At 45.4% G+C, this 24,857-nt stretch overlaps 1 protein-coding gene across 2 annotated transcripts in view; it reads right to left on the bottom strand.

Annotated features, from left to right (window-relative positions):
* Positions 1 to 24,857, bottom strand: part of KCNB1 (potassium voltage-gated channel subfamily B member 1) — a 127,911-nt gene that overhangs the window by 28,929 nt on the left and 74,125 nt on the right. The gene's annotated exons all lie outside the window — the stretch shown is intronic.

The raw sequence follows: 24,857 nt of genomic DNA, 5'->3' as shown, positions 1-24,857 counted from the left end.
AGATATTACTAGTGAAACACAACTGGGTCATGCGAATTAATATTAGCATCTGCGTTAGCTGCTTTATTTACAGCACTGTAGCTGTCAAAAGTTGTAGGTAGCTTAAAAGGAATATGGCTTATTCATGTTGACACCAGCAGTAAAATAGCTAGATGAAGGAAGGCTGGCTCCTCAGGACAAAGGGGCCAGGCAGGGCCTGCAGCATACAAAAAGGCCAAAGGGGGCAAATGCCCAGTGAATGGTCTGATCAATGCAAGGTGAGGGGGAAGCTCATCCCAACTTTTGTTGCCAGCAAAAGTCTTGGCTGGCAACCACAGCCTAACAATGTCCACCAGTTTTCTGTATTGCCCAAATTAGAGTGTGTTGAAATAATAGAGGATGGAAGGACCCTGATTTTCCAAGGTTTGCTTCAGGCAAGCCCCACCAGCACCATTCTGGCTACTGCTGGATGCAAACATGAAATGTATGCATCCTTACGGCTAAGCAGCAGGGATAGAAGTCAATACGGATCATTAAAAAGGAAAATCTCACATTTCCTAAACTATCTTCATATATTCTGCGTGAAGATTGGTGATGCTTCAAGATGTGGACCTGGCAGGTCTTCACCAAGGTTCAAGGTGAACCATTTCCTGATGGCTGGTCCGTGGCTCTGGTTGCTGCAAGCTTTACCACATGGTGCTGCTGTCACATCAGGACTAAGGAACCCAAACCCTGTAACTCCCAGCTCCTACTGTGGTGTGTGCCCATAGTGGGACATGGGGAAACTGCCCTGCAGCCCCTAAGACACCCACCACCACTGATGTCCTGCCCTCTCAGCTCAGGTCCTCCCCTAGCATCTCACTGTGCTTCAGGAGGGCTGTGTGAGGGCTGAGGCTGGATTTCAGGCATCAAGTAGAAGAGGTTGATTTTTGAAAACTCTGATCATGGTTTCAGTATAATTAAAGAACTAATTAACTTCCCAGCTCAGTAATTATGGAAGCTTCAGCCATGTGAATCAGTGCCTCTTTTCCACAGGTGTCTGTGGGCCTCACAGTGGTCAGTGTGAATTCCCTACAGGTCCTGTTTGGAGTGGATGGAGGCAGGCTGAGGGGTCAGAGTTTGGAGGGGAACTGGTGTGTGTGCAGTCAGACTGGCATGAACCTGAGCACACAGCATTTGGGGACATTATTTATTATTATTATTATTATTACTAATACTAGTATTATAACTAAGTCCAGAAGATGCCATGAAGTGAGAGGTCAGTCATACCTCCCTCCACTGACATCTGCAGCAGGAAGCTCTCTGAAGTGTAGGCATTCAGTCATGTATCTGTGAATGGATTTAAGAGCCAAGGCTTTGCCTCCACTTTAAAGCCTACCTCTGTGAGAAACTGCACCTGTCAGCTAGTGCATCCCCTGCTGGCTTCATTCCTGGTAGGTGGCCACTACCTTCTCAAGTGGATGCCACGTCCCTGCTGCCTTCTGCTCCCTTTCCACAATGCTGCATAACCAAGACCCAACCATCCTGTAAACAAAACCAGTGCTGGGGTTTAACTTTATAGGAGCTGAGGGAATGCAGATTTCTGATTCATAGAAATGTCAGCAAGGTGTTATTTAAGTAATTGCTGGCAGGGTGCTTTTTGTCAGCAGAATCCTCAGGAATGCTTTTTCTTATCAGCAGAAATTGTATCAATTTATTTTTCCAGACCAAAAAAAAGAACCTTGAACAAATTAAACTAGAAAACAGTTTCAGAAACCAACTTCACTGGGCAACAACACTGTTAAATCCCTGGGTGCCTAAAACTTGGATTCAAAAACAGCATAAAGCAGCAGAGCTTCAACTGCACTCGCACAGACATTCCAGACAGGAAAGCAGCTTGGGTCAAGCTCTGCTTGTGCCCCACAGAGTTGCTTTTGCCTTGGATTCAGGCAAGAGATGGAGAGAGCTACCTGGAGAGGGTAACACTGCAACAAATATCTCCCTGGATTGCCTTAACCCTCATAGCTGTAAGTCTTATCATTTCACTGCATGGCTCAGATAGATCAGCAACCTGCACCAGGAATGCAATCACTTACCTGCTGAAGAGTCCAGTTATCAGTGAACCAACCAAAGCAGAAATCACATCCTCCCACACAGGCCAGAGAAATTATTATAATCCCCTTATATTCCTGCCTCAGTTGTTATAATAGATAAAATCTTGAGATGTTCTATCACATCTTAAAACACAGACAACATCTGTTACTTAACGTTGAGCTAGTAAAAGGAATCGGGTGTTTCTGGAGCCAGAGTTACTGTTCTCTGTTGGATTTTGGTACCACTGGCTGCTGAGTTTCTCTTTGCCTTCAGGAAACACAAGTGGCCATCTGGAAGCTTCACCAACACACAAAACCAGCAGCTATAATTGTGCTTATTAAACAGGAGAGTAAATCTCTCCCTGAGAAAGCAAAACTCTCCCTCGGACCGAGCACATGAATGTGACCCTGGACCCATGGCGAGTCTGACCTCCCAGTTGCCAGCAGTACACTAGTGAGAAGAGTGGCTGAAGCACAAACTTTAGGATAAGACAGACAAGCCCTACTGCACTCAGCCTTGCTGGGTATTGTCTGGCCCATGCACTGATCTTAATCTTCAAGCTGTCAGCTTCAGTATAAATATTCTAAGACTACAAAAACCAGCAGAAGAGAGTGGCTTTCTCCAAGTGCATTTAACACAGCAAAATCCTGCCAGTCCTTGGGATTATACTGGTCTACTTATGTTGAGAATGGGCAGAGAAGAGGCAGGAGGAGTCAGATCTTTCCCCCTGCTTGCCGCAGCAGTACAAGGACAGCACAGCACACTCTGCATTTGACTTAAGAAACCACCCCAGTCCCAACCAGGTGGTGCCTGCTCCACCATCTCTCTCATTCCTGCTCAGATATTCCCAAACCTAGCTCCAAAGGAGCCCAGTGCTCATGTCCTGTGGCAGGAATTTGTCCCTAGAGGCTCTGAGCACCACAACACTCTTTGCATACAATCAAGTTTGATTAACCTTGAGAATCCATTATACCCTTAAATCTGTGTGATTTTTCACCTAGAGTTACACAGTATTTTCAGTTCAACTTTTAACTCAAATTTTTAAGACTCCCATTCCTGCTGTCCTTCCCCACCATACAGAGTCCATTCCCTTTTGCCTGATCAATCAGCTTGATTGCTCTGAACTTGTCCAGGTCAGAAATATAACAGCAATAATTGTGACAATACAATCATTTATCAAAACAGGAACATTCTGGGAACAAGAGCTGGGTTCCTATGGTCTGGTTAAAAAACATCTGCATATTTTTGCATATTCAGAATGTTCTCTTTCAGTGACATTAATGAAAAGCTCTCTTTTGAGCTCATAAATGCCTTCTTTCCCTTGTTTGGTTAATTAATTTTAAATAAATTAAGAATATGTTTTGAAATATTCTGGTCTGAAATTACTGAAATAAAATTTCTTGCATATTCAGGCCCAAAATGTAGGATTTAAAGTATTAACAATTATTTTAAACAAAACAACTATTTTCTGCACCTCTCCACTCTGCCACCTGTGCCTTAAGGATTTATTGCCCAGTCTCTGCTTGACCTTCTCTGCAGCTCCTGGGATGACACCCAATGCATATGAGCTTTTCTTACTGTATTTGCTGATTAAAACTGACATTTTTTACAAGCAGCCTTTACAAGATGCAGGAATTTCAATGGAATTTTCAAGTTTCACCCAAATTAGCATCTCTCTCATCAAATTCATGAGCCTTATACCCAGCTGTGTGACACAGCACTGTGACAGACCTGCTGCATTCATGCTAGAGCTCCACACTCATCCCTGCTGTAACATTCCCATGGAGGCCTGCTGTCCTGGTCAGCCTGTGTCTCCTTTTTACATCAGTAATGGGAAAAGGAAAGACTTTTTTCCCCTTAATCAGCTGCAGGCTCCATAGGTGTTCCCCTATCCGTCATTTCCAGCAGTAATCACAGCATCACCCTCTCCTTGCCTAGCACTATATCTAGACAATTCCCTACCAGGCCTGTATAGCTTTGCTCTTTGATCTCCAAGGGAAGCCAGGAATAATTATGAAATGGTGCTTTTTCTTTGGCTGGCAGTTTTAACAACGCTCTGGCTGGCTCTTTGGATGCCGTCCTGCCTGCTGCCAGTCATGCTTTGTAGAGGCAAATCCCTAAGTATTACCTCACCTTGTCTAAAAATCACACAGAGGGCTTTTTAGGGGGTGATTTCTTGGTGTTGGCTGCACAGCCCTTGCCAGCAAAGCCCTTTGAGCTGACTCTTTCACAGATGACTATAAAGACAGCTTCTGAGTTACCACCTTCATCTCCTATGGTGGTACCAACCCCAGCCGCTGCCCCAGGAAAGGTGAGAGCAGTGATTCTACAGTTAGAATAACTTGTGTTGTTCATACAAATACACCAGTGTAAGACACCTTGTATATGACTTGCTCCTCCTCATCTTTCCAGGAATCCCACCCTAGCCCCCCCAGTTCTCTTCACATCAAACTGAATTGCTTTGAACAAGAAAGGTTTCTAAAGACTAAGAGGTGATGTTTTCCTCTGACAGGCACTTGCAAATCCCACCTAATGATTGCCCAGACACTTCTCCTAGCATTAAAACCTTCCAGGAGTACAAAGTGATTTGGAAGACCTGGGAATACCAGCAAATGCTGCTCCTGATCTGGGGAGCAGTTTTGTTGCTCTCTACATTGCTGTTGTGGGGTCAAGGTGTTGGTCTGGGGGCTGCTTTCCTTATCCCGATGTCCCTGGGAAAGGAAGTGCAGGGAGAGAAGAAAATATATGAAGAACTGGTGGAAATAAGAATTGCTCTGGTTGTTTATTTTTGACAGAGAGCTCTGAGCTTTACTTTCACTAACTGTACTTTTTAATGTCGACAAGGATACCTGGACCTGGGAGAGGAATGTACTGTATATACAATTATAAATCAAAATATAATATAATAAGTAAATGAGCACTGAAAAGTACCACTCTCTAACTGCATATGCCATCTACCTAATAGTTCCAGGTTGTGAGTCACCACTTGAATTAAAGAGGTGCAGTGGGGTGGCAGAGGGCCAGCTCTGCAAAGGTAGCAGCAATGCCTGACTTGGAACCTGCCTCTTGTTGAAGCTCCCAAATCTGACCTAAACCCCTCCAGGGACCCTGAGCTCAGCAGTGTCCTACCTGGCTGCCCTCACAGAGACCTCTTTGCTGGGCTGTACATCGCCTGTATTATATAGGCAAAGAGTTAAATGCCTGAGAAATGGGATCACAGACCTGCCTAGTGATCAGCCTAAAAGGAGCATAAGAAATCCTGGGCTGGGGCAGAGCTAAACATCACCGTAAAAGGCAGATGGGAACTTGCAGAAGATGGACACCTACACCAGGGCAGTCCTTTCCCCTAGGAAAAAAGGGATTAAGAGAAGATGTTGCCATCCCTGAGGGTTGGAGGGTGTATCTGAGGCTAGAGGAGCCAGACCAAGCTCTAATCCTTGCTCTTCCAGGCTGGAACAAGCCCTTGCAGAGAGGGAAACGACCCGACAGCGCTGTTGAGCTTTAGTCCCTGGGGCATGGGAGGATTCGAGGGTGGCTCTTCAGAAAAAGCCTGTGTAAGTGGGGTTTTTAAAGTGACCACTTAAGGCACTAGAGAGTGGAAATGTGACAGTGAGAGGAACAAGGACAGTGATACAAGAGGTTTCTGCTTTTAATGCCCTGAACACAAGATCGAATTTGTATGAAGATAATGAAAGCGTCTTTCACGTGTACAGAAGCAAATGTTACCCGTGTGCAGTAAAGCACCCCCCTAACACATCTGCACACACACATGCTTGCACAATGAGCTGTAATGCCCAAGAAAAACCACCAGCCAAGGGCTAGACCTTCTCTGAGACCCCATGTGCCCGGTGCTTCTGCTCCTCATGCTTATGAACTTACAAAAACCAGCAGTGCAAAATAATTTAGTGCTGTTTCGCTGTGAGATGTCAAGATCCCATAATAATAACTCATGATGACTTCACAGCAACCTTAAGCCAGACAGTTTCCATCCTGCTGTCAAGGCCATGTGTCCTTGGTTTTGAACTGCTTGGTCCCCACTGGAATTCAGCCACCTCTGCTCTGGGACACACTGGGATTTTAATCCCGTAAATGACAGCATCAATCCTGGCCCCAGGAGCTTCCCTGGAAGTGAGGGACTTGCTGCAGGATCTTTCAGTTCTGTTTCCAGACAATTAAATATTCCCAGCAAGCTGCTAATCTTTGAGAAACACGCTGGGCTTTGCTCATCATTACTTAAATGGAGTGGATGGCAGAAGGTGGGCACCTGAAACCTTAATTAAAACCCTGGCCAAAACATGTGAATATTGACTTCCTCTACCAGAGCCGCAGCTGCAGTGTGTGACAGTGCTGATGACTGCTGTCTTGCTGCTCTGACTGGCCAGAAACAGAAAAAAACACCCCAATTTTATGATACATTTTTCTTTACAGGATTCCAGAAGAGCTTTAGGTCTTTTTGAAACATTAGCAACAACCTGAGAAGATTTAAAGTATTTCCTTCAGAGCAGTGTTTGTTCCTAGAGTGCTTTACATATCTTATGTTTGGGAATGGCAATAACAACGAATAAAGCCCGTAAATCTAGCAGCAAGTCTCCTAAACCACCTTGTGTGTGGTTTAAATGAAGCAGATTTGTTTAAGGTATATTAAGGGCACTGGGAGGTTTGAGCATTTTTACCAGCTGTTCCCGGTGATTTTTGGGCACCTCTCGGGATGTCATTGTCATTCCCAGCATATCTGGAGATGGCTCTCAGAAGCCCAAGGAATGGAAGCCAGGCACTTCGGCACCCTCCCGGGAGGTTTGGTGTTCATTGCACGCTCCGTTGTGTCCGCTAAAGAAAGCCCCCCCTGCTTTGCAGTGCCTTGGAGCGTGATAGGTCTGCAGGTCAAAAAGCTTCTCTCATCGCACGCAAGATGCAAAGACAGGGAGAAAGAACACCTTTTAAATATTATCATTGCCATTTTAAAGCTTCTCACTTGAATTGTTGAGAAAAAAGGTATTAACTGTGATACCGGAAGCACAGCCCCTTGACCTTGGGCTGAACCTAGACAGGGATTTTCCAGAAGATCTCACAGCACACCTTGTTTGTGCTGATTGCCACGTACAGTTGCTCTTTCTGATAGTTTTATCTGCAGTGGTTTTCCTCTGCAGGAAATCAACTGCTAAGCTTAGTGCTTGCTCCTTTACCTGATGGGGGACGGACCTGTCTGGTTCTCCTAAGACCTTCAAGAGATCTGGGTTATAATTTAGGTGTTCCCTTTCTTGCACATTAAATTCATTTCTGCTTTGCTCCTATAGGTAATGGTAGAGAGTTTTTTTTGTGGTTTGTTAATGTCTTTTTTTTCTTGATTGAGAATGTTTCAAGGGAATGTGATGTATTTACCTGCAAACTCTGGTAATATACCACTCATTTTGTCTTGTGAGAAGCCTCATCCAGTTAATGTACCAAGGAGTTAAAATTAACTCAGATACTGCTGATGATCATGCGGATGAAGTTCCTGCTCTTGACACTTTCAAACTTCATTACAGGCAAAAGGGCCTTTTGTGAGGCCATCAGGATAATCAGAGTTATCCCCACAATGACTGGGAGACTGGAAGTGCATGAGATTGAAAGACTTCAGCGTGCCCATAGACTGAATTTAACCACAATTTCAGTTGATGAAACAACCAGTTCCACTACTTTACAGAGCAAGCTTTTAAAACCCTGCCATTATTAAAGGTTAAAATAAGCTGCAGTCTCTCAGGTAGCTCTTACCAAAGCAAAACAGAGCAGAAATTAGTATAAATCAGTGCCTCAACACAACCGTGTCATCTGCATTTAGAGTGCTAAAGAGTCAGATGCAAATCTTACTTTGCCAGACACAATGCTTCACTGAGACTGACTACTTAGGTGTGCACTGCTATACTGCTGAGTCAGAAATGAAGGAGTAGGATAGGTACCAAATGAGAAAGAGATTCTTTGTGGAGGAGGTAGGGTGTAGATGACGGAGTGTCCAAAGGAGAGTAAGTCACAGCAAGGAGGAAAAATAACAATTGCTATTAAAGCACAGGAAGAGGAATTAGGCAGTCTGGGTCCTTTTTCTAATTATGGCCTTTTGGATTTCTTCTGTGACCTTGGGTAAATAATTTATTCTGTTTGTGCAGTTTTCTCATCTGTAAAAGAAGGTTAATAGCTACTGCTCAAAAAGGTTGGCTTCTCTTGGCTTAGGTGAAGGTATGAGTCAGGGTAGACTTTGGCACACAGCAACTCTGTGACATGCCAGGAGATGCTATGGGGGTAGAGAGTTCAAATAATTACTATTTCTTGTACTTGGGGAAGGCGTTAACCACAGCTGTATCAATGGCACAAAGCCAGCCAGAGGAGCTGCCTGCACTGGGAACAAGAGGAGCTGCTGGGGGTCTCTGGGTTTCACTGGGGATGAGTTTGTACCAGTTTGGGTCACCTCTGCTGCGGGTTTGCGATTTTGTTCACCAGAGGAGCAACGTGAGGAGGAGCAAAGTGAGTTCTGCCAGCTGTAGAAGCCCGCAGAGAGGAATAGCTGCTTCTTGCACTGTGGGTAAGAAACTGCAGCTTCTCGTACGACTACCTGCTTTTCCACCCTTCATCTTGAAATCCATACTGCTATTTTGGAAGCCAAGCAGGAAGAATAACACAATATTGTACTCCTTTTTTAACCTAGCTATAAAGCATAGTAGAAGTATTGGCCTTGGAAACTTGTTAGCTGCCTGAAGGTGATGCAAAAATCCATGAAATACAGCATTTGGGGTCTGACCACATTTTCAATCTCTTTTTTACTGAAGCTGAGATTCCCAATGTGCAACAGTCTTCCACAGTCCAAGCTCCCTACAGAGCCTTCCTGTCTGTATTTGAGAGCCTTGGAAAAACAGTGCTTACAATGGATTTGTGGGATCCGTAGGCAACCATTTTTCCTGCACTCGAGCCCAGAGTAGCTGTTCATTTTGGTAACGCAAGGATCACACAGTGGAATGTGGAGCATTCATATAAGATTCAGTAGTTCATGAACTCTACAGTATGGTTTGACCAAATTACTGCATTTCTATGAATACCCAGCATTTGCACCAATATACCTGAGAAGAGAATTTATCTCCCACTAATAAGAAACCCTTTTACGACAAGCTATAAATGTTGACATTCTGTAACTTTATATTCACTTCTTGTCTCCCATAATATTGGTAATGTACAATCTGTTTCATGGCAATTCCCAGCAGAACGCTAATGACAAATTCACTGTACAATTTACTATTCTTTGGTGGTGTCAAAATGCAGAGCCCAATTCATTCATGGCATGTCAGTGCTGGCCGGAATCCCTGAAAAGTCACTTATTTTAATTTCAGTGCACAATAAAAAAGAAAATCCAAAAGCCCTCATGCAAGACTCGGCCTTACCTAACAGAGAGGTGGGAACTGGATGCAAGGGAGCAGAACTGGGGGGTCAGACAGCAGAAAGGGACCATCTCCGGTGACATGGTGCAGTGTTGTTCTGTGCTCTGTTTGTTGAGGATGATTAAATAACTGCTCTGCTCCCCCACAGGGCACAGTTTTATCCCCTGCTATAGTGAATAATATACCAGCCTGGACAACAGATGGGCTCTCCTGGCTATATAACAATGAACAGCATCCATATATTTTTAGTGAATTGCTTAGATTTCTACATCTTTTATAAAAATGAAGCTTTGTGTGCTTATAAGGCAGCTCACATTTTAGGCATTTCCTATTATAGATGTCATTCCCAATGGTTAATAACTCATCCAAGTGTGACTTGAGTAGCCCACATCATCAATATTAAATGTGACATTTACTATCAAGAGCAAAGTTTTGGGGCTGCTGCCAGCCCCACTCACTGAGCCGTAAATATTTTGATCATCCAACAGGAAGAAGAAGGAGCTGATCAGCCTGTGCTCATGCCGGATACCAGTGGGGAGTAAATGGGTGTTTTCACTGAGCCCCAAGTGGCTCAGCAATTGCAGCCTTGGCAGAAGCATCTTTGGGCTGCTGGAGCCAAGGCAGCGAATAACGCACCTATGACCCCCTGCCCAGGCTGGTACCCTGTGCTGCAGAGACAGCGCTGCTGCTGAATGTGCCAACAGGCGCATGGGGGAGAGATGGGGAAATTCCTCCTGGGTTTTAATTGCATTCCAGCTGGGAACACTCTGGAGCAACAGTACAATCAGTCCTGCGACTGTTTGCACTAAGCTGAGCACTTGGCACAGCCTGGGAATGGAGGCGCCCCCAGCTGAAGACTTTTAATACTTTTGAACCAGCAAGGTTACCTTAGCGCTGTCTCAGAAATGAAAGGGGAACCATCTCATTTAGACAGGATTACAACAAACCAGCTCCTTTCATCAGTCCAAATAAAATGTTCAGCTGCCACCCCTGAACCTCACTTCTTATTGGTGCAGACTGAACTGTTCCCCATGGCTGTAAGAGGCACAGTGTCCCCTCTTCTCCTGAAAAGGAGTATTTGGCAATGATGTGATTTGCTAAAGAACATATTGCTCAGCCAGGGCAGTGAGGAAATGCCAAACAAATACCAGTAAATAGTTATTTTGAATAATTTTTTTTTTTTGCAAAGTCCATTATTTTAAAGGGAAAAAATTTTGGAAAAGTACCAAGCATGCTTTTATGAATTTGACCCTATAACTACACATGATAAATAAATCTGGAAGGTCTCATTACTGTGGATTAACACTGTACAATAAAGACTGCTAATACCAAATAGCTTCATTATTCCCATTATCATCTTTTATCATTGTTTAATTGCGTGCATCAATTTTTAATAAAGAAACTTCATGTGTCCATGAATTAGATCCTACTGAGAGGGGCTTTCATTGACTGCAGAAACATAGCTGGCCTAGCTGGGTCATCCAGCCTCAGGAGCAAGGTGGAGCAGGATTAAGCATCTTAGTTATTGTAGTCTGCATGATGAACAGAAACACTTGTTAAACTTTACTCAGTGTTATTTACTGTTATTAGCCCTCCTGGACCAGAGTGCTTTTACTGTTTCCTCCAAATAATGACAAATCATGCAGCTGGACAGAGCTGAGCAATTCACTGCAGTGATAATTGCTGCACAATGATATTAAAGAAGCATTCACCAAAAACTTCCTCGGTTAATGATGTTTAATCCATTATTAAATGCGGCTCATTACTGCTGGATAGAAGGCCATTTAGCAGCCATCAGCTCCGCTAATATTGCTGAATGTCTTGCAGTGGCCAGACAGCAGGGGGGGAGGCATGTTTTTAAAATGCATTTTCACTTTGGAATAAAAATGGAAATATTTCTGGCAGTGTTTTGTAAAGAAATAATGTCCAATACCATCTGAATTTGTTGTTTCCCTGTAAAATCAAAGCAGTCAGTTGTTTTGTTTTCTCCTAGAACTGACATCTCCCTTATATGAGATTTTAAAGGTGTAATTTCATTGCAAGGAAAATCTTATTCAGCACTTGGTCCCCTCCTGCTCCCACTGCCTTTGCTGCAACACAGGTACAGGCATCTTGACCACAGCCTTTCTGTAAGCACTTTCTTTGCTGCCACTGAGCCACCAGATTTCTCCCATCAGATACTGATGCTCTTGCTCTCACCAAAGCCGCAGAGCCCAAGGACAGTGCATTCCCCACAGGTTTAAGCCTGTTACACAAGGCAGCTTCCCTGGTGCACCTGAATACGCAGCTGCAGGATGTTCGTATCACTGAGGTGCTGAAGGTGAGGACAGATGGTGCTCCACTTCTGAAGCTCATTAAGGAAAGGTGTTTGGTGACTCACGTCTAATACCACGTTAATGTTTCTCCAAGCCCTCGGGTACAATTCCCAGCACCTCTCCTGGGCAGGAGTTCCCAGATGGACCCTGCTTTTGGTCTACAGACCCCATTGCCCAGAACTGAAGCCAGGCTGGCAGGTCAGCCAAATAGCTCCAAAATAAATCCTGAAACTACAGTATAAATACCACCAACATAAGGAGATCAAAAGCGTAAACTCTCTGAGTAATCTATTCTGGAGTCTCTGCTATCTCAAGGCCCAGGTAGTCCCATTGGCCATCCTGATGACACAAAACGTCACTGTTCATTATGCAGAGAAATGACCCTGGCGTGAGATGGCCAAAGGCACAAGCTCCCCTCTGAGGGTGGCCCCCAGGGGCTCTGTGGAGCTCGGTAATCCAAAGATCCAGATGTGCTAATGGCACTACTCCCTTCTTCCATAGCTCATCTTGAAATGTAGAGGAGCAAAGCACAATGTAAGATCAGCTACTGCTATACAAGTAAGCGGCAGCTTCCCCACCGATGCACTCCGAGACGCACACCATATGTTTACAACAGAACCTTTCTAGATGTTGTACAAACATTGCTTAATTAAATAGCAGATAATTCTTCTGAAAGGCCAGAATAGCACTTTTACCATCAACATTTACACATGCAGAACTGGGATGTAATGACTGGCCCATATTTGCACCAGTCTGCGTGGGTCAATACACGTGCCCATCCCTGGGGGCAGTGGGGATGCTACCTAGCTCCCAGCATCCCTGGCTGGATGCACTTCTAAACCACCTTAATTTCATTTTCGCCATTCTTTCAGAAGCATTACCCAAGCATGACAAGATGAGACACCTGAGTAAAGGGATCCAAATGCTCTTACTGCTTGTGGTATAAAAGGACAGGAAGGCCATGTCCCCCAGACAGAATTAAATAATGTTGGTTTAACTTATTTTCTTCTCTTCTCTTTTTTCCTTCCTTTCCTCCCAGAACCTGATCTCCGGAAAGGCTAGTGAGAAAACATGTAGCTTCAGTACAGAAAAGTTAAACTACCTTTATCCAGATAACAACGCTATCAAGTCAAAAGCAAATCTGTACTGGTAAGATGTGACTGTGTGGACCAGGAACATGCCAGTCCTGTTGCCTTTAATAGCCCTCAGATGCCACATGACATAAACCAGTATTTTGTTCAGAGGGGAGCTGTGAGGAGGGTCAATCAGTTCAAGGGACATTGCCTGGGATGTGCAGCAGAACTGAGAAGCCTCCCTATGCTGTGGTTCAGCAGCCTGTACCTCCTGATGCCCATTGTGTGCAGTGGGGCACGAGCTGTGCCTGATGCATCGCCTGCAAACACTGCTCTTGTAAAGGCAATACATTCACCTAAAGGAGCCATATGTGAGCACCAGAGACAGTGGGAAGGAGCTGGGCTGCTACGGTGAAGACTGGTTTTACCTGGTATGATGGGGCACACCGAGGGCCCAGCTCAGTTTCTCACTCTGCCCTCCTCTAACAACCACGGTACTAAAAGCAGAGGGAACTGAGGTGCCAATTTCCTCTGAGGAGATATCTCAGTGCTAATTCACATCGTTTGAGCTAAAAACTTGCACAGGGTAAAGTCAGGTTATAAAACAGGCCCTTGATTTACCCTGGTTTAATTAAGATAATGAGAAGTGTAGGATGATGAGCTATGGTTCCAGACAGCAGGAAAAAGGGTGTGGGGGGGGAAAGGATGAAGAGCAATTACATTTGGAACAGAGAAAAGCCTCCGGAGTTGGGGCTGGGGAACAGGCTGTGACAAAGGGGATGTCTGCAAGAGAATTATTGATACCAAAAATAGAGCAGGACAGGGCTGGGGGACTGGAGAAGTTTGGTGAAGCAAAGCCTTCTGCATCCACAAGGCAGGTGACAATCCAGCCTGCAGGATCTCTCCAGTGGTGTCTGATGGGTGGAGATAAAATGAGCTGGCAAATCTCAGCACAGTCCCTAACAGACACAACCGCAAGCTCAACTGACGCAGCAGCCAGGTCTCTGCTGAAGGGCTGCACCATGATACTGCTGACTGCTCGTGGATCTTTCCCACTTTTAATGTAGAGTTTCCAACCAAAAGGGCTGTCAAGCATCAGACAGGCTGCCCAGGGAAGTGGTAGGATCCCCGTCCCTGGAGCTATTTAAAAGATATGTAGATGTGCCACTTAGGGATATGGTTTAGTGGTGGACTTGGCAGTGCTGAGTTAATGGTTGGACTTAATGATCTTTGGTCTTTTCCAATCTAAATAATTCTGATTCTATGATCTACCCAAGTGCTTTGATGAATTGAGCTGAACCACCCCCAGTACCCAGACACACAGGAGAACATTTCTTCCTTAATGCAAAATGCTGGGGAAAGTTGATCTTACTGTGAGGCACTATTAGGATGCCTCTATTAGCTCTGCTCCGCTTCACTGGGGCAGAGGAGAAACTCCAAATAGGTCTTTATGTGTATGCTGTATAATACACCAGCGTCATACTGGAGCCATATCACTTAGTTTTACAAGATGACCTTCAGCAGTGTAATTAAGCTTATCAGTGATAAATGAGAAAAGCAGCCAGACAGAGAGTTGGTAGCAATAGAAGTGGGAATTTAGGCTAGAGACAACTGGTCAATATTTGGGTGACATAAGACTCATCATATACCTCCTTAATAAATATGCATTTAATTTCTGTTCCACTGTGTCTAACCTACTTGTATGATGTTGTATTATATTGTGTTTCCACGGAGTTTTTATAGGTTGAGTCCCAAGAACCATGATTTATTGACATTAATTCATAAATCTTTAAAAGGGCAAGAAAGATTGACTTAATCAGAACGAATCATTTCCCCTTTGTTTGGACTTGTTTAAAATCAGTTGCTTGCTACTTGATACAATTTAAGTGACTAATTGTGACTTGATTTTCTCCCCTCCCTATCCCTTTGATTCATAATCAGCGCTTTCAGCTAATGAATTTACCATTCTCAGAGTACCATTAAAGTCTTGGTCTTCTCCATGAATAGTCTTATTTATGCAAGTACCCCATCGACTTCAGAGAGCATCGGAGTGGTTAATTCACAAATAATTTATCTGACAAATGCTGCTCCCCACTCCCCACTCTCAGAAACTGCCTCTGGGCAAATTTGAAAATTCTTAATTATTCATTATTCAGAATTACTTGCAAAATTTTCTCAGTAGATTATTTTTGCCCTAAACATTGAGTAGCCGCAATGGCTGTGAGCACACTTTTGCTCTCTTGGTCAGCTTCTGAAGCCACATGGCCTCATATCAGCGCAAAACTGGGGTGGTTTCAATACCTAACCAACACAGAAGCAATGGAGAATTTTACTTTCTGACATGCAAAATGACAGCTAATTCCGTATTATCTTCAATTATTTATCTATGAGCCCACTTTGAAGTATTTTAGGCAAGAGTTACATAAGAGGAAAGTATTGTTATTCCTTCACGTGCCCTCCTTTTCCCCAGGACAGTGCTCCTCGCTCCCGCCTGCCTAGCGACTGCAGGCGCACCCTGCTATTTTAACTTCTGCTTGGTGGGGCTCAGGAGGGGATCTGCGCTGCAGGAACAGCATCCGATGCTGATGGGGAAGGACACACTTGATTTATGAGTGCTGCTCCTCCCTTACCTCCTGCCTTTTCCCCCTGTTGCCAGGATGCCTAGGACAGGGAAATTCCCTGTGCTTCCCTGCTCTGACACCTCAACATAACAGAAGCTGAGCTCCTCCGAACTGAGACAGGTTGGATAGGGCTTGAAGCAACCTGCTCTAGTGGAAGGTGTCCCTGCCTGTGGCAGCGGTTGGAACTGGATGAGCTTTAAGGTCCCTTCCAACCCAAACCATTCTGTGATTCTGTGATACTCTGAGTGCTGGATTTAATGGCAATGAATGAGCTTGTGGAGTTGTTTGACACCCAGCCCTCGGCAGGGGTAACGCTGTACCTGGGAGCGGTAGCACCAAAGGGTCAGAGCGCCCAGCCGTGTGCCGTGGACCTGGTGCTGTGGGTGGGCTGCAAACAGCACCCAGAGCTGTGCCAGCAAAGGCACTGACCACCCAGAGGGGTCTCAGGGGTGCTCCCCAGACATGCCCAGCATCAGAGTTCCCAGCAAATGTGTGCGTGCTGGGCTCAGGGAGAACTGCTGTTGTGACCGCCCAGCGTTACACTATGCGGGGTGTTTGAACCCCAGCAAAGCAAAGGGTGTATTGGAGGCAGGCAGCTGCAAGGCCAAGTGAGGCAGCATGCAGGAGCTTTTTATTTGTTGGGAAATTGGATCATTATCTGACAATGATTTATGGGCAACCACTTACTCCCCTCTTTCTGTGGAGGGTTTTTCCACCTTTTGGACTCAATATTATACATAAATAGAATTGATTTAGGTCCTAAGAAGCAGCTCCTCAGCACAGGAAAACAACCAAGTTCTACAGAGGGAGGTTTGCCAGGACAAACGCTATGTCTCTCCTTGAGCAAGGGGCCCCTTTCATAGAAAACCCTTCACATGTGAAGTGTTCCAGTGACTAACAGAGCTTCATCTAATTTAAATAAAATTATCCCCTCTTTCCCAATCTGACCTCTGGTGCTTGCTGGTTGCCATGGAAAATGGACAGACAAAACACAAAAAATTTAAAGGAGAACTTAACCAAATTGAAATTGCAGCCCTAGAACCTGTTGATCAGCCTGTTTCTTTGGTGGCCTGGCTATTAAATAATTGAACAGCAGTATTGATAAAGCATACATTACAAATCAAGTTACATAAAGGGTCAGGTGGATGAAGGCAGCTTGGCAAATGGCACTTTGATTCATGACAGGATCTGCTCTGAGTAGAATCAGCGCATCCCAGCCTGTGTTGAAAGGGGTGTCAGTATCTTCTCATTCAATCTCCACATGCCCTTCGGCTGTCACTTGTTCCTGCCAGGTGAAGGGCTGGACTGAGGGGAGTTACAGGGACTTGAACCAGGTCAGCCAAAGAGGAAGGATGCCTGGAGAGCTTATTAACATGTGCACGGGGCTGGGAATTTCCCTCTCCATTTTATGGCCCTTCTGACCCTATCTCCACTTACCAACACAGAAAAAAAAAAAAGAAAAGTAGGTATCTATTATGCATAAATAACCTTGTTGCCATGACAGCAGCAGTATCTGCAAGCACTAGGAGTATCAGGAGCTTTTAGGTAAATGAGAACTGACACCCTGCTCACAAAATGAATCTCCCGGCTAACCAGGTAGAGAAGAGCTCAAGTCATCTGCCAAAGGGCAAAGGGACGGATAGGATAGAGCTGTTCTCTTTTCTAAAGAGGTTTCTGAGCACAATAGATATTTCATCACTATGCTGCTGGAAAGAAACCAACCTCAGAGGCGTAGGCTCCACTGTAGAGCAGGATGCACACTCCAGTGACAGAGGAGATGCAGCACTGTGCCATCCATCACAGCTCTGACTGCTCACTGCAGTGCGTGTCGTATGCCTGTCCTGTCCCCAGATCTGTGGTAAAACTTGTCAGTAATCGAGGAGCCAATATTCCTAAAAGATCTGGCGCATTTCCCAAGTGCCATTTTTGACTTTCATGAATGAACAGTGACTCACCCACCGCAGGGAGAGCCAAGCTGTAAGCATGGGCATGGCGGGGTTCAGGCTTGGCCCACGCCAACAGAGATGGGTTACACAATGGATCATCCCAGTGGTCTAATTCATCATCATGTCTTAGAGCAATCAAAACCAGATGAGGCCTCTAAATTTCTCCCTTTTGTTTGCAGTTAGCTGCCTCTTGCTTTTCAAGATCACAAGGAAGGAGAGAAAAGGAGTGGTGCGAGAAGACAGGGTGGCACAGACATTATGGTGGGATAACTGGCCTTTTTCAGAATGCTCATCTTTAATAGACAGAGGCATTACAAGGTGGCTGCTGTGGTTAGGTTTTGCGTGTGACTGTGTGCTTTATCAAACCCTAAACCTCCAAAAATAAAGCCAGACCAGGGGAGCTCAGAAATACTGCTCTGCCTGGTGCCTTGCTGAATCCTGAGATCTGGATGCTCTCTTGGATTCTACATTTTTAAAGCCTGATGAACAACGATTTTGGATTAGGCATTTCCAGCAAGTGGAGGCCCTCTGTCGGCTGACAACTGAGTACCCAAACACCTCTGGAGTAAGGTTTCCCTTGCTTCCTTTACACAGCCCCTGTTTTCAGACACATGCTTACAAAGCTTCATGCCCCAGGTGATTACTTCAGGAAGATGATGCACTGTTCCACACCAGCTGCAATAGGCCTGGTACCAACCAAAACCTGGGAGAAATCTCTCTCATCCATAACGTACAAGCAAGCAAGGATGAAAACCAACCAGAAGCTCCCTCTCATCTTTTAAGCACTGTTTCAGGGACTTTTTCTCCAAAGCATTTTTTGAACAGGAGCTGCAAGCATTCAGTACAACTGAGATTAATGGCTTAGGTTTCACCCCAAAAATTCATTGCTCAGTCTCAGGTTTGTGCTTCTGGAAAGTGATTTCTCTATTAAAGGGATCTCTGTGACATGCCCCTGTTCCCTGTTCCCGTGACTGTTCCCATGACCATCACATCCAGCACTGGCAAACTGGCCCAGTGCCGGCTTCCAGATTTATTTTCATAAACCAGTTTGTGCTGCAGGATCACTGGTGCCAACGCAAACCTCTGCTGGTGCCAGATGGAAGAGAGAGGCCAACAGGTCATTCCTGCCCCAGATCTACCCCAGCCCCTTCCTGCCCTCACTTCACTGGCACTGCTGTGTCTCAAAAAGCCCTTGCTAGAGGGGAGCCTACACATAAGCTGAGCCCTGAGAGTGACCCCTCTCTATGTGAGCTGATGACTCCAGTTTTTCCACGCAAAGTACTGTAAGAGAAAATGTCTGTCATGGACCACTTCTGGCCTCTACGAAACAAGTCCAAAATGTTCCACAGACCCTCTGTGGATCCCACTTTGGGAATTGCTAGCGCAACTGGGATATATTTTCCCCAGGGAATAAACAGAGGGGTTTTTGCTAAAACATTTTTTATTCCTTACAGAAAATTCTTCATTGTTGAAGTTTCAAACACAAGGTGTAACTCTTTCTATAAAAACATTAACTCTTCCCTGGCTCTTATTTTTTTCCGCTCTTTTTACGCCCCCGCCACTGAAAGTTACCTCTTGGCTAAAAGGCAAGAACTGCTGTCACTGTGTGCCCTGAGAGCTGTGACATGGATGTGCCCCCACCTTCCCCTGCCTGAGCTCCCTGCTCAGCCTATGGGCTTGGGCAGGATGTGCAAGAAGGAGCTCGTAGAGGGAACAAGAACATACCAAGGCCAATGATGGCCTTTTTGGCCACTCTTTGGAAGGAAGGCAGATCTGCATGTCACGTCCATCTATGGTACAAAACCTGTATCTCTACTCTTAATTTTACTGAAAATGAGCACTTACCCTTACTCCAACAACACTGACACGTACTCCACGCACACCTCTTTGTCAGACAGCATGATCTTTTAATGCTACAACACATGATTGGCTTTGCAAGACTTGCTTAGAGAAGACAGAGTGAAGAGGGTCACCCCAGCAGTACAAGACACTTAGAATTATACATCCTAAGGGGATGTCCTGCTCATTCCTTTTCCTTTCTGGAGGGTGGGTAGTCACTCATGAACTACTATGGAAACCTACATTTGCCTATTTAAGGCAGAAATAATTACACTGACTTAAATGTGAAACCTCCAGCAAGCTTTTTCCACCATTAACATCTCCTTGTATAGTAACCTTATTATAGCCAGAGATAAGTGACCCCACCACAGTACTGGCCCTGTTTAGGTTTCTCAGTAAGTATAAGAAGATTACTATATATATATATATTATTTCTGTTGTGATAAGCAGCTTAGACAATATGACTAAGGGTCACTCCATATAATAGCTCTATGCAACTATATATAATTTTCTAGTGTGTAAAGAAGAGAGCTGAAGGTTGCCGGTATGCAGCCTCAGGTCTTTGCCATTAACCAACAGCTCCTTGCTATGAGTAGAACTTGACAAGAGGCAGGGGTTTTTGTTTCCCATAGGAAACAAGGACATTTTGATATTTACTGCACAACAGCATTTCTGAAAATATGTTTCAGATAAATAAAACCCTTTTGAGAATACTGAAGAATTCCGTTCCAAAACCATGACCTTAAGAAACACTCTTACCTGTGCAATAGGAAATAAGACGAGTCTTAGGGAGAAAAGTCATTCCAAAACTGAATTCAAGTTTTACCATCTCAGCTTCATCAAACACGGTATCTCCTTACTGTTTTCCTCCACAACTCACATCTCTGCTGACATCCACACTCCAGAACAGGCAGGTAAAACAACTCACTGTGCAGGTAACCTTGTGCTTGTGTGGGGAGCAGACCTTGATTCAGGCCGGTCACTCATGTAAGCCCCTCTTTCCCAACAGAGCTGGCCAAACTTGACTTGGGCTAACACGCAGGTCAGCACACTGTGTCTGCAGAGCCAAAATGCCACGGAATCAAGAATTTTAACAAAACACAAGCTTCTGTAGGCAAAGAGCTTCAGTGGAAACTGCCTGGGCAGCTTTGAGGGTTTAGGTACCAACAGGGAACTGCTGATTTCTTGGTAGGTAGCAGTCAGTATGACTAAACCCCACTTTGCCCTTAGTAATCCCACGTCAAGGGATCCCAGGGAGCTGCTGTGCTGGGTGTGATATATGGCAGTCCTAGCACAAAGAGGCAACGGGTGCAAAGCCACATCTCCATGGCCTCAGACTCAGCTCAGACTCAGGAGAGACCTGAGACCTGCTTCTTTGTGAGCTACATCAGCCCAAAGTAATCCCCAAACACGGAACTGCAAGGCTTCAGAAGAACATTGCAAACCCTGCTTTTAACATGAACTGCATAGGGCTGGGACTTCAGCTGTTCATGGGAGCATCAAGAGGTCCAGGCAGGAAGCTGTCTCCTCCTCCCTGGTTTCCAGAGTTTTGTATAATTCCTTTACCCAGAACAGCTGAAGCCTACTAACTACTGCATTTCATCTCTGCTCCTCAAGTGTGTTGTTATACTGCAGGTTTAACAGTACTTCAGAGCTGTGCTTGTGCCATCCAGTAATGTTTTCAGCCTGCAGTAAGATCCATTAACAAACAGGTCAAGATGCCATTTACTGAATTTGCCACTGGAAAACAGTACGATGTTAAAGGATTCACTAGATAATGCAGCTCAGGGCTCAAGCAAAGTTAACTGACCCATGTCTGATTTTGTGAACACTTACAAATGTCAAGTTATGAGTTGCAGAAGGAGAACCTGGGGTATTATAACTGTATCAGCATTTGTCCTAATTGAGGGACTCCCTCTGGTCCTCTAAACTGAGGTAGAAGAACCACAGAATTGGTTCTGGTTATAAAAATGAATATAAGTACTGTGCTCTTCATTACACACCCTTTCTGACCCCTGAAATACAGCTCATTCACATCCAGCAAGTGCAAGCGTAGAGCAATACAGGTACTCAATGGACAGCCTAATTTACAAGCCCCATGATACCTATATAACATGTAAAATGCACCCTAGATCATGTATGAATGTATAAATATGCAAAGCTGCATCTCCAGCAGCAGAGAATTTTCCCCTCTGCTTCTTACTTGCTGAGTCCATGAAGGCTGCTCCAGCAGCACTGAGCACTTGAGATCCAGTGGGTTTGGTTATAAGGAGTGCAGGTTGTCAGGCATCTTCTGAGAGCCCTGTAGATGCCACCAAATGAGCCCTTCCCTGTGCTGCCTTAGGCTGGGCTGGTGTGACCAGAAACACACCCTGACCATGTGCAGTGTTTCCACTGTTCAGGAACCCAAAATCTCTCCCACCTGGAAATCCCTTCTTTAAAGAGTGGGGCATGGTGGAACACTTCAGGGCTCTATGTTTGTGCTTCTCACTTGCCATGCTCTGAGCAGACTGAACGAGCTACCAGGCATGCAGTGCTATATCCAAAGGAGATTAAAATCCAGAGAAAGAAATGCAGGAACGTATTAAGAGACAAAGTGTTATCAGAAGCAGCCACTTCAGCACCGTTGCTGTAAGAAACTTCCCGTCCTGCTCATGCTAACCTGCTGTCTTTGACGCAGGTGCTGACCTGCCCCTGGGAAGAGCTCCTGCATTCCTGTGGAGAAGCTGACTCTGGAAATCCCTCTTTTCCCTGGGCTAGCTGAGCCTGCAAGGCAGAGGAGAGTGCCAGCCGGGGAAAATGCTTTTGGGCAAGCTGGTGGGACACTGAGGTTTGTTCTGCTATTTACTAGGGGAGGGACAGCTCCCCCTTAACTCCCAGAAGAAGAGCCTGACACCGTGCTGCTCTTTCAAAGGTGTTTCATTTTCCTAACTAACCGGAGACAAAAACCCCCTTGAGACATGAGCTGCAGATGACCAAAGCTTTACTATGGTCCTGAGAGAGGACTGCAAGTCAAGTCCAGGTCTTATGTGGCCATTAAGATACTGATTTCCTATTGACTTTGCCTGCTGAGCTTCCTACAGAGAAAAGTCCTCCTTAGCTGGGTCCACCAACCAGTTCTGCCTCTGGAACATGGGTTAGGGGATCCTGCAAAGCGGTGGTGGCCTACAGAGTTTTTGTGTCTGAGAAAATGGCATGGGATTTTATTGTGAGACGAAGGGGAGGTCTCCATCTCATTTCTTACAACCCATTCCACACAAACCCACTGCTTGCTCTACCCATTTCCCACTCGCCTGCAGTTTTGCAGGGAGCAGATGTTGCCACACAGTAAGGGCTGAGCGGGTCAGACAGTCTGAACCCCCTGCTCACCCCCTGGCTCCTGCCAGCAGGATCTGGAAGTGCCGCTGGAGAAGGGGTGAGGGAAGGTGCCCTGGTCCCTGCCATGGGGCACTGCATGTGATCTGCCTTTGCAAAGCACAGAACACCTTCAAAGTCTTTCCAGTGAATAGCTCTGCAGCTTAGACAATCCCTGGTATAATTACACACATCATCTATCATTCCTAGCAGATTCCTTTTGAAACCAAGAGCTTAATTGTGACCTACTTTTTTGTTACCAGCTTATTCAAGTTTTTGGGAGACCTTTGAAATCCAGGATGCCAAATGGCTCCATGCAGGAGAAGGAAAACTGTTTTCCTTCCTTCCTTTTCTTCTTCTAGTCTTCCCATGCCCCAAGGATGACTTTTATCCTAAGCAGTGTTATGTCAACATCCTTCCATAAATCAATTATTAATGCAGGCCTAGCAAACTCCAGCTGTTTGCAACCTCACTGAGCTGTCATGGGAATTAAAGAGAAGTAGGAGTATTAATAATATGGATATATATCAAGTGGAAATCCACCTAAAATCACATGGCTTTTTGCTCCTAATCAGAAGAGACTGAGGGAGGTGAAGGGGCCACAGTTCTCCTTCACTGTACATCTCTCTTCTTCACATCTGTCTCTTAAAACACTGGTTTTTGCCTCAAATTATTCTGACCTGTTTCTACTGATCATTGGATGTCCATGGGCTGAGAAACAGGGGACACGTTCACCCCTGCAGTGAGAAGCTCTGACAGGACTCACAGCGCTTACAGCCTTCACCCTGCAGCAGCAGGCAGGCATCGCTAGCTCCTTATGGGCTGGCTCTGAGGATGACTGCTCAGCTTCCAGCCCTATATGATATCAGGGATACGTGGCTTCATCTGTCTTCAATAAGCTGTGTATTTACGGAGCAGCTCCCCTTTCCCCACTTCATGTCATCCCAGTGAAAGCCCTCAAGCCTCGCTGCAGCCCAGGATGCTGAGGGTGCTGGAGGTAATGGAGATCTGTATGGGGATGAGCAGCCTGTGTCATAGCTGGGGACAGAGCGGATTAGGCATGGAGAAAGGGGAGGTTGTGTGGGGTTAGTACTGTGCCTGCGTTTGGGGAAGGAGACCCCAGCACAGGCAGTGGATTTGGATTTGCAGGCAACTTGTTCTCACTGGGAAGGGGACAGTGTCATTGAGAGGGAGCAAGAAAGGGGAAAGGAGATCATGTTTTCTCAATGCTCTTATCTGAAGCAAACCCTTAATAAGGATTGGGATGAGCCCAGATAGAAGGGAGGGTTACTTGTGATATGGTGCAAAGCTGGTGGCAGGCGGTGGGCTGCTGAGGAAGGGGGTGAGCTATGTGGAACACAGAGGACATTATGTTGTACTCCACGCTGCAGGAGAGCCCGTGCAATACAGGGGCTCTGGAAGGCACCTCCATTTACAAAGTGTTTTCCTTACAAACTTGGCATAGATGGGAGTGGGGATATGGGAAATTTGCAAGCTACCCTGCAGGGTACCAGCCACACTTCCCAAGCCCTGGATGCATCATACCAAGGGTGTCAGAAGAAGACACTGGAATGAGGTTTGTGCCCAGCACAATGGAGTCAGTTTTTTGCCTACTACCCTCATGATACTGATAGTTACTGACCTCAGCAAAAGCAGAGCTAAATCTTTCAAGGTCTCCTGGGAAAAGCCATGCAGTGCCTGACCCAAGGAAGAGAGGTTTAGCTGCAGTGTTAGTGGGGCACAAATGGGAACTGTTATCCTCGCCCCTCACCCAGTTGTGGCTGCTCTCACAGAAGCATGGAAATGGGGATTAAAGGATTGAAAACTCACTGGGTATTAGAGCTACAAAAATACTCCTGGTGCGCGTTGGTTTGCCACAAGCTAGGTGAGAGCGGTCGGCATAGGGCAATCACAGCACAAGGTGTGGGTCTCCATCCCCCTGGCTTAATGGTCTAAGCAATTCCAGTCTCTCCCAGTGTTTCCATCCATTCAGGGAAAGCTGCTATAGTCGCTGGAACCCTAATATACCAGGAGCCATCAGTCGTGACAGAAATTCCTCTCTGAGGGCTTGGAGAACTCAGAAGTGCCATTATTTCCTGCACTTAAAATGACTGGTAATAAAAAGGCTTGTTTGGAAAGCCCCATTTGTGCCTCATACAACCCTAGGCTCTGATGTATGCTAAAATCTCACTTTAATTATGCATGAAATGTGCGTCTTTGGCTTTTAGGGACAGAGGAAACAGTTTTGTCTTGGGAA

Source organism: Pezoporus wallicus, unplaced genomic scaffold (assembly GCF_028554395.1).
Source record: "Pezoporus wallicus isolate ANWC-B61680 ecotype Strahan unplaced genomic scaffold, APGP_CSIRO_Pwel_v1 contig_9238, whole genome shotgun sequence".
NCBI lineage: Eukaryota > Metazoa > Chordata > Aves > Psittaciformes > Psittacidae > Pezoporus > Pezoporus wallicus.
Note: the sequence above shows the minus strand (reverse complement) of the source record. Positions and strands in the feature narration are given on the sequence as shown.